At 53.7% G+C, this 19,214-nt stretch overlaps 1 protein-coding gene across 16 annotated transcripts in view; it reads left to right on the top strand.

The window, feature by feature from the left end:
- The window catches only part of SLC39A13 (solute carrier family 39 member 13), a 61,254-nt gene that overhangs the window by 26,100 nt on the left and 15,940 nt on the right, over nt 1-19,214 (top strand). The window lies entirely within an intron of this gene.

Below are 19,214 nucleotides of genomic sequence, written 5' to 3'. Positions count from 1 at the left end.
CCCACCTACCATTCCACCCATCTATTCATTCACCTATCCATCCATTCACCTATCACCCATCACGCATCCATCCATCCCTCCATTCATCCATCCATCCATTCATCCACCCATCCACCCATCTACCCATCTACCCATTTACTTATCTGCCCATCCACCAATGCAGCCATCTACCCATTCACCCATCCACTCATCCACCCATCCATCCTTCCAGTCATCCATCCAGCCATCCACCAATACACCCATCCACTTATCTATCCATCCATCCAGCCATCCATCCATCCAGCCATCCATCCATCCATCCATCCATCCATCTATCCATCCACTCATCCACACATCTACCAGTTCACTAATCCACCCATCCACCAATCCACCCATCTACCCATTCATCTATTAATTCATCCACCTATCCATCCATCTACTCATTCATCTATCTGTCTATCCACTTATCCATCCATCCATGCATCTTCTCAGTGTTGAGTTCCAGGCTCTAAGCTGAGCTCTAGGAAAACAAAAAAGTATTATACAAGACCCCTGCCTTCAGAGCGCTCCTGATCATTTCTGGAGAGTTGAGGGATGAGTAGAGGTGTTTTGTGTGTGTGTCCCAGTGATCTCTGGTGAGTCCTCTCTGCTGGGAAGGAACTTTTGAGCATTCAGTGTCCTCCCCTGTATAATCTAGCCCCTTGCTTTAAATTTCCACTCCACTAAGACAGGCCTGCCTTCTTGCCAGTGGATTCCCAGGCCTCAAGTGTTTTTTCGTTAGCAGCAAACACCAGAATTCCACAGCTTTGGGCTCACCATTAGATCTACTTGACTTCCACCTTCACTGACTTTTTGTATCTGCACTTGGGACTCTCCAAAGGCTCCAGGCCACAGGTCCTCAGGGCTCCCTAGGAACCTGACCAAGGCCTTTCCCCAAAATGAGGGGAAGGACAGACTGGCTTGGCATCAGTTCCATCCTCGTTCCCACTTCCCCATCAAGAAGGCCAACCCCCAGCTGACTGGGTGCAGTGGGGTGTGTAAGGTTATCCACTCCACAAGATCTAGGCCCTGCTTAATGTGTTCATTCATTCATTCATTCATGTGTGTGTTATCATCTTGCTTTGGTTTGTTTATATGCTTATTTATTCATTCATTCATTCAATCACTTTTTTGTATAAATATAAGGGGTACAAGTGCAATTTTGTTCCATGGATAGATTGCATAATGGAGAAGTCTCGGCTTTCAGTTTATCCATCACCGGAATAATGTACATTGTGCCCTTTAAGTAATTTCTCATCCCTCACCATGCCTCCCCACTCTCCCACCCTTGCAGACCTCCAGTGTCTGTCATTCCACAGTCTATGTCCATGTGTACACATTATTTAGCTCCTCCTTATACATGAGAACAGGCAGTATTTGACTTTCTGTTTCTGAGTTGTTTCACTTATGATAATGGCCTCCAAGTCCATCCATGTTGCTGCAAAGACATAATTTCGTTCTTTTTTATGGCTGAATAGTATTTCATTGTGTGTGTGTGTATATATATATATATATATACACACAATTTATTTTTTCAATCATCCATTGATGGACACTTAGGTTGATTCTGTATCTTTGCTATTATGAATAGTGCTATGATAAACATACAAATGCAGTATCTTTTTGATATAGTGATTTATTTTCCTTTGGTTAGATACTTAGTGAGATGGCTGGATCAGATGATAATTCTTTTTCTTTCTTCTTTTCTCTTTTTCTTGTTCTTTTGAGACTGAGTTTCGCTCTTGTCACCCAGGCTGGAGTGCAGTGGCACAATCTCGGCTCACTTCGCCTCCTGGATTCAAGTGATTCTCCTGGCTCAGCCTCCCGAGTATGTGGGATTACAGGTGCCCGCCACCATGCCCAGCTAATTATTGTATTTTTAGTAGAGGCAGAGTTTCGTCACGTTGGCCAGGCTAGTCTCGAACTCCTGATCTCAGGTGATCCACCTGCCTTGGCCTCCCAAAGTGCTGGGGTGACAGACATGAGCCACCATGCCCAGTCAATTCTTTTTCTTTTGAAACAGAATGTTGCTTTATCACTGAGGCTGGAGTGCAATGGCGTGCTCTCGGCCCACTGCAGCCTGGACCTCCCGGGCTCAAGCGATCCTCCCGCCCCAGCCTCCAGAGTGGCTGGGACTACGGGTGTGTGCCACCTGTAGTCTCGTCTAATTTTCTGTATTTTTTGTAGAGATAGGGTTTCACCATGTTGCCCAGACTGATCTTGAACTCCTGGGCTCAAGCAATCCGCCTGCCTCAGCCTTCCCAAATGTTGGGATTATAGGTCTGGGCCTAGTAAGGAGGACAGACATGAATGAGGCATCCTCGGAGCCTCCAGCTGCTTACAGGCCTGCAGAGGGTCATGTGAGCAGATAGTGGGGCAAGAGGGGAGGTGCCAGGTACACTCGGTCTCAAAGGTGCATTTGGGAATGATTGATGGGGTCAGCGTCCCAGATAGGATGGCTTAGGGAAGCGTGTGAGGGGAAGGCATGTCTGGCCGAGAATCAACTTAAGCAAAGGAAAAGAACAGGAAAACAGGGAGCCACCGTCCTTGCAGCTGGAAGCAAAGCAGGACAGGAAGGCAAAGAGCCTTGAGTGCCAAGCCAAGGAGCCTGAGTCATGTACAGGGATGGCTGTGGAGCCTTTGCTGGTTTTAAGTAGGGAGTATGGGGCTCTCCTCCGTGGGTACAGCCAAGAAACCAGGTAGGCTACATGTTCCCAAGGCCTAAGATTCAAGGGGCTCCAGAAGAAGGAAGATATCCCATTGCATCAAGTATGGCCAAGCTCAAGGGGCCTGGGTGAGGAAGTCCATAAAAGAGATCCAGAGTCAATAACCTCTGGAAATAGGCAGAATGTCCTCTGCCCTCTGGGCAATGCTAGAGTGTCCTCCCAGCTCCTCTTCCCGCTCCTCCCCCTCCCCAAGGACACCAGAAGCCTCATCCCCTTACATCCCCAGGGACCCGTGGTAATTCAAATTCTTGGGAATAGGAGGACCCAGATTCCAAGAACAGGAAGGGTTTGGTAATCCACAACCTCACAGTTAGTAGTTCCTTAAAAAGGAAAAGAAAAAAAGTTTTGAGTGCTTGGCACCATGCTGGGTGCTTCCACCCTATGATCTCACATCACCAAGAGAGCCATCCATTCAACTGAGGCCCAAGAGATGAGTGACTGGCCCAGGGTTGCACAGCATGTGCGGTAGAGAGCTGGGGCATGAACCCTGGCTGCTGGGGCTCTAGGAAGGGCTGGGTCTTCTGGAGAGGGAAGGAAGCTAGAGGAAGAACGGAGAGACGGAGAAGCTGAGGCAGGGAGCAGGGAGGAAGGGGAGGGGGAAAAGAGGAAAGGAAAGAGAAGCAAAATAACAAGATAAAAGGAGGGAGCAGAGAGAAGGGAGAAACTGGACAAGAGGTGAGGAGGCAGCGTGAACCTCAGGCAAAAAAGAGGAGAGCAGGGCGAGGGAGGATGGAGGAGGAGGACAGAGGAGGGACAACGAGGAGGTTTTGGGAAGACAGGGACAGTGGCTGGCTGGAGGTGGCGGGACCCCAGAGCAGCACATTCCCAGCTTCCCCCTTCTGCAGCGGAGCAAAAGAGGGGCGGAGAAGGTCCTGGATTTGCAGGAGGTCACCAGGTGCATTGTGCTGGAATGTGGCTCCCTTTCATTCTGGTCACCAGGAAACTGGTTTGAAACCAAAAATCTTGGAAGCTCTAGGGACTGAAAAACAAAAACAAAAACAAAAATCATTTTTAATTATTTTATTTTTTGAACAGATAACATGTGCACATGGTACAAAATACAAAAGGTAAAAAAAAGGTAAACCACTGCCCAGCTCCCCTTCCACAGACTAGCCCACCTGTTACCTGATCTTGTGTTTTGGTCTAGAAATCGTCTACACAGCATGTAGCAGATATATTTTTAAAATTTTTACACGGAGGGGGGCACACTAAACATATTGTAGCTCCCTTGTTTTTTTCCCCAATGTCCATGTCACACCCATGCAGAACTGTCTTGTCCTTTTGAGATTTTTGCATTTTCAGTTTTTGTGGGTACATAGTCGGTGTGTTTATTTATGGGGTACATGAGATATTTTGGTACAGGCATAAATTATGTAATAATCACATCAGTAAATGGAGTATCCACCACCTCAAGCATTTTTCATTTCCTTGTGTTACCAACATTCCAATTATACTCTTTTAGTTATTTTTAAATACGCTATAAATTATCGTCGACTGAATGGCCGTATAGTATTCCACTATTTGGATGTACTAGGGTATTTTTAAGTCATGAGAGACATCGTTCATTTAGAAGAGTAAATAACATTTATGTGCAGTTTAAAGAATAATTATAAAGCAGCCTGGCGCGGTGGCTCACGCCTGTAATCCCAGCACTTTGGCAGGCCGAGGCGGGCAGATCACAAAGTCAAGATATTAAGACCATCCTGGCTAACACGGTGAAACCTCGTCTCTACTAAAAATACAAAAATAAATTAGCTGGGCATGGTGGTGGCGCCTGTAGTCCCAGCTACTCGGGAGGCTGAGGCAGGAGAATGGCGTGAACCCGGGAGGCGGAGCCGAGATCACGCCACTGCACTCCAGCCTGGGCGACAGAGCGACGCTCCGCCTCAAAACAAAAACAAAAACAAAAAAACGTTGCCGGAACCCCAGAAGAATCCCCAAATGTCCCTTACTTCCCTCTAGAAGTAACACTGTCCTAACTTTCTCGGTAATTTTCTACTTCTTTTCTTTTCTTTTCCTTTCTTTCTTTTTCTTTTTTTTCTTTTGTTTTCTTTCCTTCTTTTTTTTCTTCAGACAGAGTCTCACCCTGTCGCCCAGGTTGGAGTGCAATGGCATGATCTTGACTCACTGCAACCTCTGCCTCCCAAGTTCAAGTGATTCTCCTGCCTCACCCTCCCATGTAGCTGGAATTACAGCTGTGTGCCACCACACCCAGCTAATTGTTTGTATCTTTAGTAGAGACAGAGTTTCACCATGTTGGTCAGGTCTCAAACTCCTGACCTCATGATCTGTCCACCTCAGCCTTCCAAAGTGCTGGGATTACAGGCGTGAGCCTCTTGCTTTCCTTTATAACTATCCCTTATAGTTCAGTATTTATTTTAATGGGTTTTAATCTTTATATTAAAAGAATCACAATGTAAATATCCTTTTGGGTCTTTCTTCTTTTCCCCACCATGTTATTACATGTCGCTATGGTCCATTTTCATTGCTGGATAGTATTCCAGTGTTATTTACTTACTTATTTTTTTTGAGATGGAGTCTCACTTTATCACCCAGGCTGGAGTGCACTGGCATGATCTCGGCTCACTGCAGCCTCCGCCTCCTGGGTTCAAGCAATTCTCCAGCCTCAGCCTCTCCAGTAGCTGGGATTACAGGCATGCGCAACCACTCCCAGCTAATTTTTGTATTTTTGGTAGAGACAGGGTTTCACCATGTTGGCCAGGCTGGTCTCAAACTCCTGACCTCCAGTGATCCACCTGCCTCAGCCTCCCAAAGTGCTGAGAATACAGGCATGAGCCACCACACCCAGCGTTCCATTGTTATTTAACCAGTCTCTTATCAGTATATATATATTTTTGAGACAGGGTCTCGTTCTGCACACACAACTGGAGTGCAGTGGTTCTATCATGGCTCATTGCAGCCTGGACCCCCTGGGCTCAAGCGATCCTCCCACCTCAGCCCCGCCAAGTAGCTTTAACTACTTATTGATGGACATTTGAGTTGTTTTGAGTCTTTTGCTATTACAAATAAATGCAGTAATCAATAATATATGCTAATTTACATATATGCAGGAGGATGTCTAGGAGAGATTCCCGAAAGTTGAATTACCAGGTCAAAGGGCAGTGCATTTTTCATTTTTTAATTTTATGTATATATGTATGTATGTATGTATTTTATTTTATTTTATTGAGATGGAGTCTTGCCCTGTCACCCAGGCTGGAGTGCAGTGAAGCAATCTTGGCTCACTGCAGCCTCCACCTTCAGGGTTCAAGCGATTCTCCTGCCTCAGCCTCCTGTAGTAGCTGGCATTACGGGTGCACACCACTATGCCCGGCTAATGTTTTTTGTGTTTTTAGTAGAGACGGGGTTTTGCCATGTTGCCCAGGCTGGTCTCGAACTCCTGGGCTCAAGTGATCCACCCACCTTGGCCTCCCAAAGTACTGGGATTACAGGCATGAGCAACCACGCCCGGCCTGTATTTATTTTTTAGAGATGGAGTCTCCCTTTGCTGCCCAGGTGGTCTCAAACTTCTGTCCTCCAGCCGTCCTCCTGCCTTGGCCTCCCAAAGTGCTGAGATTACATTTGTGAGCCACTATGCCCTCTGTGCATTGTTAATTTTGAGACAGATGATGGATAGACAGACAAGGCGGGTGCAGTGGCTCATGCCTGTAATTCCAACACTTTGAGAGGCCAAGGTGGGAGAATCACTTGAACCCAGGAGCTCGAGACCAGCCTGGGCAACACAGGGAGACCCTACCTCTAAAGAAAATTTCAAAATTAGCTTGGTGTGGTGGTGGTGGTGTGTGCCTGTGGTGCCAGCTACTCAGGAGGCTGAAATGGGAGGATTGGTTGAGCCCTGGAGGATGAGGGTGCAGTGAACCATGATCATGCCACTGCACTGCAGCCTGGGTGACAGTACAAGACCCTCTCTTAAAAAAATAATAAGACTGGAAACAGATATGTCACATTGCCATTAATAAAAGTTGTATCAGCCGGGCATGATGGCTCAGGCCTGTAATCCCAGCACTCCCCAAGGCGAGTGGATCTCCTGAGGTCAGGAGTTTGAGACCAGCCTGGCCAACATGGTGAAACCCTGTCTCTTACTAAAAATACAAAAATTAGCTGGGTGTGGTGGTGCACACCTGTAGTCCCAGCTACTCAGGAGGCTGAGGCAGAAGAATAGCTTGAACCTGGGAGTGAGAGGTTGCAGTGAGCCAAGATGGGGCCACTGCACTCCAACCTGGGTGACAAGAGTGAAACTCCGTCTCAAAAATAAATAAATAATAGTAAGAATAAAAGTTATACCTATTCACTGTCCTACCAGCCCTGCTAGACAGTGCAGCTTCCCAACCTACTAGACAAGTGGGAGACCCTGTAGGGGCTGGGCCCTGCAGAGTGACAGGGAGGCTGGGCAGGTCTAGGGTAGTGTGACCCTTTGCCCCTGCTGGCTGGGTTGCTGATAGGGGCAGGCCGGGTGCTAATGCAATCGCAAGGCAGGCGGGCAACAGGAAACTTGAGCAGGTGTCCTCAAAGCTGAGTCCACAGAGGGGAGCACGACCCCTGACCTCATAGATCCCTCAGCCTTGGCCCAAACGAGCTAGAAAATGAGGAAATGTCCCCCCACCCACTTTCCTAGCAACCTGTCCCCACAGGGTGTGACAGGGCATGTGAGAACACACAGGCCTCAGACCAAGAACTGGGAAAGTTGACCAAAAAGAGCTGAGCCTGTGGACAGAAATGGCAGTCTTGCAACTTCCTCTCATGGTTGAGACACTGGGAGAGGCTCCTTGGGCCCCAGCCAGGGTCACCTGGGCCCCTCCGAGCTCCCCAAGTTTTGCTGACAGCACTGGGCTGGCTCTTCGGTGTATTAAGGCCTTCAACAATGATTGACTTGGGGCCTCTGCATGACAGGCAGCCCAAACAGGCAGGGCCCTTTATTCCCGCCCTCATGGGCCTGCTCTTCAGCAGGGGAAGACCATGATGAACTCATGACAGTGAGTGTCCCATTGCATGTTGGAAGGTGACACTCGCCATAGGAACAAGGGCACGCAGCTGGGTAAGGGGCTTGTGGTAGGGGACAGAGTGGGTGGGGACAGTTTGCAGCATTCATGAGAGCGGGCAGGGCAGGCTTCACCAAGAGAGGTGCATCCAGCAAACCCCGGAAGCAAGTGAGGGAGCGAGCCAGGGAGAAGAATTCCGGGCAGAGGGACTAGTCAGTGCCAATGCCCCAGGCAGGAGCGTGAGCCAGGGACGCTAAGGAGGCCTATGGGGGCCCAGTCAGTGGCAGAAGCTCAGACAGGGCCAGTCAGGTCAGGTCATGGTATGGAATTTGGCTTTGACTCTAGGAAACGTGGAGTGTGTCGCAGGGTGTGGCCTCTTATTCGAATCTGAAGCTGGTGCCGTGGTACGGATGAAGAGACTGAGGCTCAGAAGTGGCCATGACTTGGCACAGCATGGCTTGGCCAATCCAGGGTGTAGGTGATGAGGCTCTCGCCCAGGTCTGCCTGAGACCTAGACCCCAGCCGTACCCCATGGCAGTGCTCCAGTGCCTGTGGGTGGTGACAGGCAAGCACTGGAGGGTGCCCGTGCTGGGCACTCACTCATCCCACCCTCACGTAAGCCTATGAGGCAGGCCTTGTCAGTGCCATTTTGCAGATGACAAGTGCAGTTCCCGGAGGTGAGGGGCACGGCCAAGGGCACAGAGCCGGGAGGCAGGGCAGGAGGCCATCGTGGTTCTCAGGGCCCCTCGGGCCTGTGCCTCCATGGCTGTCCCTATCTCGAGGTTCTCTGATGGATATTGCCCCACCTAAAAGTCTTCCTGAGCTCTCGCCTGTCCTCAAGCTGAAGCCCAAACCTCCAAGGCCTGTGCGGGAACCTCCAACGCCCGGAGTCCGGCCAGCCGTTCTGCCGTCCCCAGCCCAAGTGGACAGCCCCACCTCCGCCTCCAGCCAGAGGACAGCGCTCAGCATTCCCAGAACCTTTCTCAGTCTCCCCAGCCTTTGCGCGCAAGCCCACCCACTTCCACACCCTCAGACCTCTGTCTTTTAAGAGCTTGCCTCCTCCAGGCTGCCACCCAAGACCACCTTTCCCCTAGATTCCCCCCACCGCTCCCCAGCTCTGCCTCAGTCTCTCATCCCACTCTGCCCCAGCCCCAGTGGCCAGGGGCAGCTAGACCTCCTCTGAACCCCAAATCCTGGCCAGCCCCCCACACCCTTGTCCCTGCTGACCAGTTCTACAGATGGGGCGCTCACCTCCCAGCCACATCACTCAGGCTTCGGCACCTCAAACCCACCGCCACCCACAGCGACTTCCTTCTGCTCACCACGGGCAGCACCACACCCCCCTGCGCGCTCACTGAGGACAGGAGCTGCCTCCCCAGCCCAGACCCTTCCCCTGTGGAGCCCCCTCCACCATGCCCTGGCTCTAGGTTCCCCTGAGTCTTTCCCTAAGGATTGGCTGTGTGGCCTTTGGGTTAGTTCCTTCCCCTCTGCAGAGCTCAGATGCTCCAATTTTACAGCGCAGTCAACAGTACCCACTTCCCAGCATTGTCCTGAGGACTGAAAGAGATGGTCTGTGAAAGCCTTTGCTTGGTATACAGTAGGGGTTCAATAAGTGCACATTTCCTCCATTGACCTCCACAGATGCAGAGGTTAGGAGTGTGGCTTCGGAGACCCTGATTAGAATCCTATTCCTGCTCCTCATTCACTGTGTGGCTGACGGCAAGTCACTGATTTCTCAGAGCCTCAGTGTCCTCATCTGCAAAATGGGAACATTAATAGAACATACCTCACGGAGTTGCATGAACTAGATGAGGTAGCACGTGGCTATCCGTGTGTGACAGGCCCTGCATCCCACCACGGGGAGCAAGTTCAGCCCTGTCCTCAGCCCTCCAAGCTCCCACCGTGGGCCTCTCCACCGCCGCCTCGGAGAAACAGAAATGTAGGGAGAAGCTCTGGAAGCTGGCAGAGGAGGCCCTGAGGCAGTGGCATCTTAGCCTCTGCCCCTGGACGATTCCCCACCTGCCTGGGGCCCCCGGGCTGCACTTTGCTCTCACCCTCCCTGTCTGAGAAACCAGCTCTTGGGCAAAAAAGCCAGCCTGGGAGAAAGGGCCTAGCTCTGGAGTAGGGACCCTGTGATAGGATGAGCGGGGCCCTCTGAAAAGACAAACTAATCATGACAGTTCCCACCATGGGCCCAGCACACAAGATCTTTACAATCGGGTGATCCATTTTACAGATGAGAAATGGGGCTCAGAGTGGACGCTTACACCTCCTCCAGGAAGAAGGGCCAGAATCAGGATTTCCACCCAGGCTCGAATTCCTCCCAAGCCTGTGCTCTCAGCCCAAGGCTGCCTGAGTGTGTGCCTTGAGCCCTTGGAACAAACAAGGGAGAGTGGGCCCGGAGGGGCCAGTAAGTGAGGAGCTGAATTCAGCTTTGAGGCTCTGGGGCCCCAGGCCAGTGCAGGGCTGCCCAGGGGTCCCGGGCTAGGGGTCGGGGGCAGCGCAGGGTGAAGGAGCAGGAGGCCTGGGCCTGGAAGGAGTTAACTGCGTGAGGGGCCCGAGTGAATCAGAGGCTCCGCAGGCTATGATGGAAATTCCCTGTGCATGGCATGTGGTCACCCAGAAAAGGGAAACGGTGCTTTTCGGAGCAGGGGACGGCGGGGGCTGGAGCTAGGGAGCAGACACCAGCCTGGGTGGGGCTGGTGAGGCTATTGTGACAAAGGAGGCCTGGCGTCAAGGTCTGCTCAGGCCTTGGGCGGGAAGGAGATGATGAGGAGCCGCCAGGCCAGGCCAGGCCTGATTGTGCTATGGTGTGTCCATGGGCCCTGATGGATGAGTAGGAGTTCACCAGGCCAGAGGAACTGCTAGAGCCAAGGCACAGGGCTGTGACTCAGCATGGAGCCCATCCACCCTGCTTTTGCTGGCAAACTCATTCCTGTCCTTCAAGGCTCATCCCAAGTAACACCTCTCCCACCGCAGGCAACACTCATAGCTCCTCTGAGTCCCACTGCCTCGGTTTCCCGCTTGGAGCTCACAGGATTTTATGTTATCTGCCTTCCCTATAGGACTATGGTTCCACAAGGGCAGGGGCTGTGTCCCAGCTGTAGAAACAGGTTGTGCCCAGCACAGGGCCAGCACCAAGTAGGCGCTCTGTATTTGTGGAATGACAGTTTCGCAGAAGAGGAATGTGGGGCCCAGAGAGGTGGCACTCAGTCAGCCAGCTGGTGAGGCAGAGTGGGGCTCAGGCTGGGCGCCTCCTCAGCTGGGACTGGTCAGGAGGGAAGGAACATGGCAGGAAGATCCCTCCCCTGGGGCAGGGCAGGGGGAGATGGCAGGGGCCACCGGGCGCTGATGGCCAGGCAGGGAAGGTAACAGGTGGTGCTATGGTCCATGCCCTGCTTCCCCCTTGAGCTTCAGGCCAGCCCTGCTACTGCCCTGGTCACAGCGCTAGAAAACGTCCGCCCTCCCAGGAGGGAGATGAAGGTACAAGATGAAGCAAGGGGCAGTCAGAGGAATAGAGAAGGACACTGGGTTCTAGATTTTCCCAGTGAAATCTAGAATCTCCAGACACTTTGTAGCTGCCTGAACTTGGACAGGGTCTCCCTGTGTTGCCCAGGCTGGAATGCAGTGGTGTGATCATAGTTCACCGCAGCCTCGAACTCCCAGGCTCAAGCAATCCTCCCACCTCAGTCTCCCCAGTAGCCGGGACTATAGGCATGCATCACCATGCCGGACTAATTTTTTTTTTTTCTGTAGAGTCGGGGTCTCACTCTGTGGCCCAGGCTGACCTCCAACTCCTGGGCTCAAGTGATCCTCCTGCCTTGACCTCTCAAAATGCTGGGAATACAAGAATGAGCTACTGTGTCTTGCCCTTAATTTCCACTTCATGATGGAGAAAATGGAATAGGCTTGTTCTGAGGGCAGAATAAACTAACGGGTATAACTGTAAACCTCTGTACCGATGTGAGGGAGACTGCCCGTTAGCTGCAGTGGCTATTGTGTAGTCTGGTCCCTCCCTGGGGGCTGTGGCAGTACCATCCCACCAGCCAGCTCCTAAGCAGTGTTAGGCTCAGGCCCAGCGCCCATCTGTCCCAGCTCCTCTGTGCCTGGTGAAGGCCTATGACCTGCGCCAGCCTGACAAGGGGGCCAAAACCCAACTTGGATGACTGAGAATGATGGCCAGGGTTTCCTGTCCAGAAACGTGCCCCCTGAAGGCCTCAGCTGCTGCAGCTCCACCACAGCACCCCAGATTTCTGGGCCCTCTCGTGTCTGCTTGAAGGTCAAGGGCATCCTGAGAAGCTGCCCTCAGGCAGGGACCGGCGGCATGGAGGCGACCATCAGGGTTGGAGTGTTTCCAAGCATGAAGGGGAACTGAGAACTGTGGGAATGGGCTTTGTGTAGTGCAGGGTGGGCTGGGCCTCGTGGGAGGGGGCTTGCTCCCAAGAGCTCAGACTGATGGGGTCCTGGGGTGGAGAGGAGAGGGGCTCGGCAGAGGTGGGGTTGGGGACACCATAGGGTGCTTGCAGGTCATCCAGAGTGGGCTGGCCAGGCAGTGGGAGGTGGGGGAGCTGTGCGGGGAAGGAAAGAGGAAGCCAAGGGGAGAGGGGGATGGGCTGCTGGGGATGGAGTGGGGGTGGGGGCTGGGGACCTGGAGCCACTTTGGCCGCAGCCACTTCGCTTCTCCCGGTTTCGGTTTGTAAATAGCTGCCGGCTCCGTGGGGCGGGATGGGCCTGTCCCTTCTGCGGCCTGTGTCCAGGGAAGCCCAGGTCTCAGGAGCTACAGATGCTCAAGCCCTGGATTTGGGGACCCCAGGAGGCCCACAGCCCGGTCAGCCTTTGCCTGGGTGGGTGGGTTCTGGGGGCCCAGTTCTGGGCAGTCCCAACCTGTGGTCACTGAGGTAATGCAGCTGGGCTGGGGGAGCTTCGGAACATGATGACTCGGCCACCCTGGCTTATTTATAACTGGGCCTCCGTGGCCAGAGCAGCTGCTGAGCCGCCAACTCAGCACTCAGGCTGGCCCAAAACACCAAGGCAGGCAACAGGACAGTGAGGGCCAGGCTGCCCTGACGGCCCCGCAGGCTGAACCAAGGGGTCTTGAGTTCTCCAAGGCCTCTTTGGCTGGGACTGTGATGTGATGGGTGGGACTTGGGTTTTAGGGGAGCTTCTTGTGGAGCCGGCGTCTTGAACCTCCTGGACCAAAGGGATGGTTGAGCCCAGCCAGTGAATTGGCCACTCCCAGGGGGCACAGGGCTCGGCCTTCTCGAAAAGAGCCTCTTCCTCCCGAGGTCAGATGCTGTCAGCAAACTCGACCAGAAGCAAAGTCATCTCCCCTCCCCTTCTTGCAATATCAGCTTAAAAACAAAACACGACAGATTCGGAGAAAGGGCAGTTCGGGCACCGAAGGCCCGACCCCAGGCGGGCTGGCAGGTGGGAGAAGCATGGGTCTTTGCTGAGGCGCCCACGTCACCCCACACCAGCACCCACCTCCTCGGCAGCTGGGAAGGGCTGGCCCTGCCCCACCCTGCAAATCACCGCGTCGTCTTTGTGAGGAAGCGTGCTAGGCGGTGTCAGGCCCTTTCCCAAGGTTTGCAGGAATAAAGCCTCCTAAAAGCCTATTCCTCCCAGATCAGTGTGGCCTCTGCCGCCCCTGATTCCATCAGCACCCTGTCTGCCAAACGTGAGCCTGCTCCCCCCAACTCCAAGCCTTGCTCCAGTGTGGAACCCCCACTGGCCTCGCCTGTTCCCCTCTCTGCCAAGATCTACACCAAGTTCTACCTCCAAGGCCCCAGCCTCGTGCTGTCCCCAAAGCTTTGGCTCTTGGGATGCAAAGCCCAACGAATGTCAGAACCGGGGTGGGAATGGGCGAGGGGTTTTAGACCATGGATGCTGAGGTACTGCAGGAAAGAGGAAGGTGGGCCTAGAGAGGGAGAGATGGCGGTGGCACCTGGCAAGTGCAGAGCTCAGAGCAGAGCCACGTGCCCTGACTCCCTACCTAGCGCTCTCACCCCTGGACTTCTGACCTCCGGGACCACTTGCTTGGCCCCTTCCTCTTGGCGGAAGCTGTTAGGGAAGGGAGGGATGGTGGCCTGCTGTGGGGGAAACTCAGGCCACCACTGCCCGGGTCTGGGGCCTAGGGGTGCTGGGCCCACGTAGGCCCCTCTGGGCAGGGTCGGGGCGCCCAGCCTGGAGCCGCCCGGGCTGCAGCTGCCCCTGTTTCCACATCGGCAGCAGCAAGGCCGGCGCCTGAGAAAACAGGAAGCGCCCAGTCACCACAGGAAGCATGTGTGCGCCGCCTCCCCACCCCCGGCCCATTGCAAAACGCCAACAGCCCATTACCACAGGCACCGCACAGCGGCCAGGAGAAACGCTCCGGCCACCAGGCCTGCCGAGGAGCCGGACACAGCCTCCGGCCCTCACCAGCCTGGGCCAGGCCTCAGGGGGATGTCCAGCCGCGGCCTGGAGGAGCCCGGAGTCCCCCGGGCCTCGGGCCTCAGCCTTCTTCTGGGCTCTCAGCCCAATCCCCAGGCCAGCCAGGGCCAGGCCTACTTTGGCCACCCTTAAATCAGAATGTGGGGTCAGGGGTCACAGAGAACCGTTTTTCTGACCTAGTGTTTGGTGTCCAGAAACTCTGTGCCCAACCTTCACACCCTGGCAGTCCTCACTGAGGCCGTTGGCCCAGAGCCCACCATCCCCCCAGACCCCTGGGAGCCGCCTGCTGCCAGGTCCACACCTGCCACACCCTCCGCCGGGCCCCAGCCCCTCTCAACAAGGACCGTGCTGGTCCCTGGGGGTCCTGCCCCACCTTGCCTTGGGGAGGCGTGGGCCCTCCTCCTCCCACCCTGCCGGCCCTCACTCACCTCTTGCTTCTGGTTCCCCAGGCCCAGCCCTCGGAAGGAGACGGGAGTCCAGGGAGGCCGAGGCCCGCTCCCGGGGAGGCCCGTGCTCCTCCAGCCCCGGGGACAGCAAGGAAAAGAGAAGAGAGCAGAGCATTTCATGGCTATAATAAATCAAAGGGGGAAGTCGGAGCAGGAGAAATAAGAAACTTCCCTTGCCTGGGCACGGGGACCTGCCAGGCAGCAGCCCCCGGGTGCCCCGCGGCCTTCCCTCCTTCCTCCTGCCTCCCTGGCCAGTGCCCAGATCTCTCTTCAGGCCTAGGTACCCCCATCTACCCAGAGACACCCGCCCCTGGACACCCAACAGCCCTCCTCACTGCACTCCCCAGGCTGGCACCTCTCCACTTGGCCTCAGTTTCCTCTTAATTGGCACAGAAAGCCCTGGGTCATGTAGTCAGGCTGCCCAGCAGAGAAGGATGAAGACAGAAGACAGGCAGTGCCCCCTCTGAAACAAGGACCCTCAGTGGACAAAGGGTGGGGTGAGGTGTCCTGAGAACTCCTAGTGGGACAGTTGGAGCTGCATGGACAAACGTCTGGGAGCCGAGACGAGAGGGAGAGGCAGCAGAGTTCAGAGCAGAGATGGGGCCAGCCCCAGGCCGTGACAGCTGGCAGGCCCTCAACCATCAACCTCAACCATCCCTGAACTTCTCCCCAGCCAGACCAGGTGGCCCGGGGCCTGGGGCTTGAAGGGCCTAGAGGTCACCATGGGGCATGAGATGTCCACAGCCTTGGGACATAACCTGGGTGTATCTTCTTGGAACATCCACTCAGGTAGAATACTGAGAGGGGAAGATGTTTTTAAGAAAGGGGAGGGAAATCCCCACACATTAAAGAGAAGGATGCAAACTTACATGATTTTTTAAAGATAAAATAAGGAATTTCAGGCTGGGCACAGTGGCTCACACCTGTAATCCCAGCACTTTGGGAGGCCGAGGCAGGTGGATCCCCTGAGGCGAGGAGTTCGAGACCAGCCTGCTCAACATGGTGAAACCCCTGTCTCTGCTAAAAATACAAAAATTAGCCAGGTGCAGTGCCGCATGCCTGTAATCCCAGCTACTCAGCTATTCGGGAGGGTGAGGCAGGAGAATTGTTTGAATCTGGGAGGCGGACGTTGCAGTGAGCCGAGATTGTGCCACTGCACCCCAGCCTGGGAGTCAGAGTGAGATTCCCTCTCAGAAAAAAAAAAGGCTGGGCTTGGTGGCTCACGCCTATAATCCCAGCACTTTGGGAGGCCAAGGCAGGCGGATCACGAGGTCAGGAATTCGAGACCAGCCTGGCCAACATGGTGAAACCTCGTCTCTACTAAAAATACAAAAATTAGCCAGGGTGTGGTGGCATGCGCCTGTAGTCTCAGCTACTTGAGAGGCTGAGGCAGGAGAATAGCTTGAACCCGGGAGGCGGAGGTTGCTGTGAGCCAAGTCCATGGCATTGCACTCCAACCTGGGTGACAGAGTGAGACTCCGTCTCAAAAAAAACAAAAACAAAACCAAAATAAGTAAATAAACAAATGGAGAAATGCCTAGCTCAGAAGTTTGCAATGAGGAACAAATGAGGCTGTGGAGTGGGGCCTTGGGGTAATTGTTTGGCCGGCAACATACTGTGGCCACCCTCTTGTCGCCTCCCTCTCGCCTGCCTGAGTTGGGGTGAACACTCCAGCTCCCTACTGTTCTCTGAGAACCCCCAGGGCCCCTCCCTGGCCTCCCTCTGGCCCTTCCTGACCCGGGGAAGTGCTGAAGCTGAGGCTCCCAGCCCCACCCTCAAGGGGCTCCCTCTCTGGGACAGAAACCTTAGAGGCCTCCACTCCTACCCTGGGAGGACTCCCCACTTCTGCTCACACTTCATGCCCCTTACATGACATCCCCGTCCCCGCCCCAAGACTGCCTTAATAACTAGAGGTATTCACCAGGCACTCTACATACACAGCATCTTGTAATCCTTGACGCTGCAGGTGTTCTCATCCCCATTTCACAGATAAGGAAATGGAGGATCGGGGAGGACTGACAGGTGCAAGCTCAGCTGGCTAGAAAGGGGCATGGCTGGCCGGGCGCAATGGCTCACACCTGTAATCCCAGCACTTTGGGAGGCCAAGGCAAGTGGATCACCTGAGGTCAGGAGTTCGAGACCACCCTGGCCAACATGGTGATACCCCATCTCTACTAAAAATAAAAAAAAATTAGCCAGGCATGGTGGCAAGTGCCTGTAATCCCAGCTACTCAAGAGGTTGAGGCAGGAGGCTGAGGCACAAGAATAGCTTGAACCCAGGAGGCAGAGGTTGTAGTTAGCCGATATCATGCTATTGCATTCCAGCCTGGGTGACAGGGTGACAGAGCAAGACTCCATCTCAAAAAAAAAAACAAGTATAAAAAAAAAGGGGCAGCGCTGCGATGAGAACTCAGTTTTCCCGTGTGCCCATCCAGTGGAAAGCCCATGCAAACCCTGAGGCAAAGCAGCATCTCTTTGGAAAAAGACTTCAAGCCTTTTAGATTCTCACTGCTGCCTCCAGGCCCATCGCCACCACCTCTTCCCAGCTCTCCTACCCCTGTCCCTATTTTCAGTTGTCCTGCTTCTCCTGGTCCAGGCTGGAGGATATAAGAGTTGAAAAAATTCCAGCCTCTGGTTCCCATAGGAGCAGAGAAATGGTAAAATCCAGAAAGGGAACGAGCCAGGCTCGCCTTGGCTCTCAGTCCTGGGCACGAACACGTAACAGTGAGATTTAACTCCCTGGGAGACAGGCCCAAAGAGGCATCATTCCTGGTAGTGAGAACTGAGTGCATCTGCACCAGACATTCCCACATTTAAATCTCAGCTCTGCAATGGAGAGACCACCCGCTGGGTGACAACATGAAAATGGGAGAAAATGCCTCTCCTGGCCTGGAGATCTCACAGGAGGGAAATGTGTTTCTTTCTTTTTTTTTTTTTTTTCCTTTTTGTGGAGAACGGGGTCTCGCTATATTACCCAGGCAGGTCTCGAACTCCTGGGCTCAAGCTATCCTCCCGCCTCTGCCTCCCTGAGAGCTGGGATTACAGGCGTGAGCCACCGTGCCCGGGGGAAATGTGTTTCTAACAGCCATGAGCCCAGCCCACCTTCACGCACCGGCTTGGTCCGGTAGGTATGATTATTACTCCCATTTCACAGACGAGGAAACCCAACACAGCCTTGCAGGGGATTGAACCCTAATCTTGTCTAACTCCAAGTCCCATGCACTTACGTATACCCGAGATCTCCTCCTTCCTTTTCTCCTAGGAGTTCTGTACCTTCCTATCCCACAGGGTTGGGCCCTGGGTGGCAAGTTGAACCATGACTGGATGGGACTGGAGGGCTTGACCTTGCCTGGTTGAGGCTGCAGTCCCCAAATACCCAACTGCCCTTGCTCTTGGTTGGGCTGAGGGACTGCTGCCTGGGCATTCAAAGAGTTGGGGACCAGCTGCAGCAGCACCTCCCTGCCATGTTGCCTTGGGTCACCCTGCCCTCTAACCTTGTTGGTGTCTTACTTTCTTGGGAGAGGGGTATAACCCCTTCCAGGGGGCCTGCACGGTGGGGCTGGGACGCTAAGAAAGTTGCACTTGAGCTTCCTCATTGGCTCAGCTCCTTCTGAGGCCCTGGAAGGGGCCTTGGCAATTTTATTTTTGTTTTTTGGTGGGTTTTTTTTTTTTTTTAGATGAAGTCTCACTCTGTTGCCCAGGTTGGAATGCAGTGAAGCCATCTTGGCTCACTGCAACCTCCGCCTCCCGATTTCAAGTGATTTTGCTGCCTCAGCCTCCCGAGTAGCTGGGACTACAGGAGGACTCCACCATGCCCAGCTAATTTTTTTTTATTTCATTGTATTTTTTGTATTTTTAGTACAGACAGGGTTTCACCACGTTGGCCAGGCTGGTCTCGAACTCTTGACCTCAGGTGATCCACCCACTTTGGCCTCCCAAAGTGTTGGGATTACAGGTGTGAGCCACCGCGAACGGCTGTTTTGTTTTGTTTTGTTTTTGTTTTTTGTTTCTTGTTTTGAGCCAGAGTTTCGCTCTGTCACTCAGCCTGGAGTGCAGTGGCGCAATCATCTCGGCTCACAGCAACCTCTGCCTCCCGGGTTCAAGCGATTCTCCTGCCTCAGTCTCCGGAGTAGCTGGGATTACAGGCACCCGCCATCACGCCCAGCTAATGTTTGTATTTTAGTAGAGACAGGGTTTCACCATATTGGCCAGTCTGGTCTCGAACTCCTGATGTCAAGTGATCCGCCCGCCTTGGCTTCCCAAAGTGCTGGGATTACAGGCGTGAGCCACTGCGCCCAGCCTCAGCAATTCTGTATTTGTGACTTTGTAATCTTTTCCTTAAAGAGTGCCTCCCAAATGGTTTTAAGCTTCAGGCTCCACGGAACCTAGATCTGTCCCCAGGGTGGGGCGGTGGAAAGCGTTCCAGCCCCCTCCCACTTGCTTTTTGCATGCTGGCTCTGGGGCTTTGGGTGAAACGCCCCACTTTGCCATCTATACAATAGGGATGAATGATGCGATGCGACGTTCAGGGGACCCTCTGTTCAAAACTCGCCCAACCCACAGAGACCTTCACAAGCCTGCACTTGGTGCATCCC

This window comes from Macaca mulatta, chromosome 14 (assembly GCF_049350105.2).
Source record: "Macaca mulatta isolate MMU2019108-1 chromosome 14, T2T-MMU8v2.0, whole genome shotgun sequence".
Classification (NCBI taxonomy): Eukaryota; Metazoa; Chordata; class Mammalia; order Primates; family Cercopithecidae; genus Macaca; species Macaca mulatta.
This window is presented reverse-complemented; position numbering and strand designations above follow the sequence as displayed.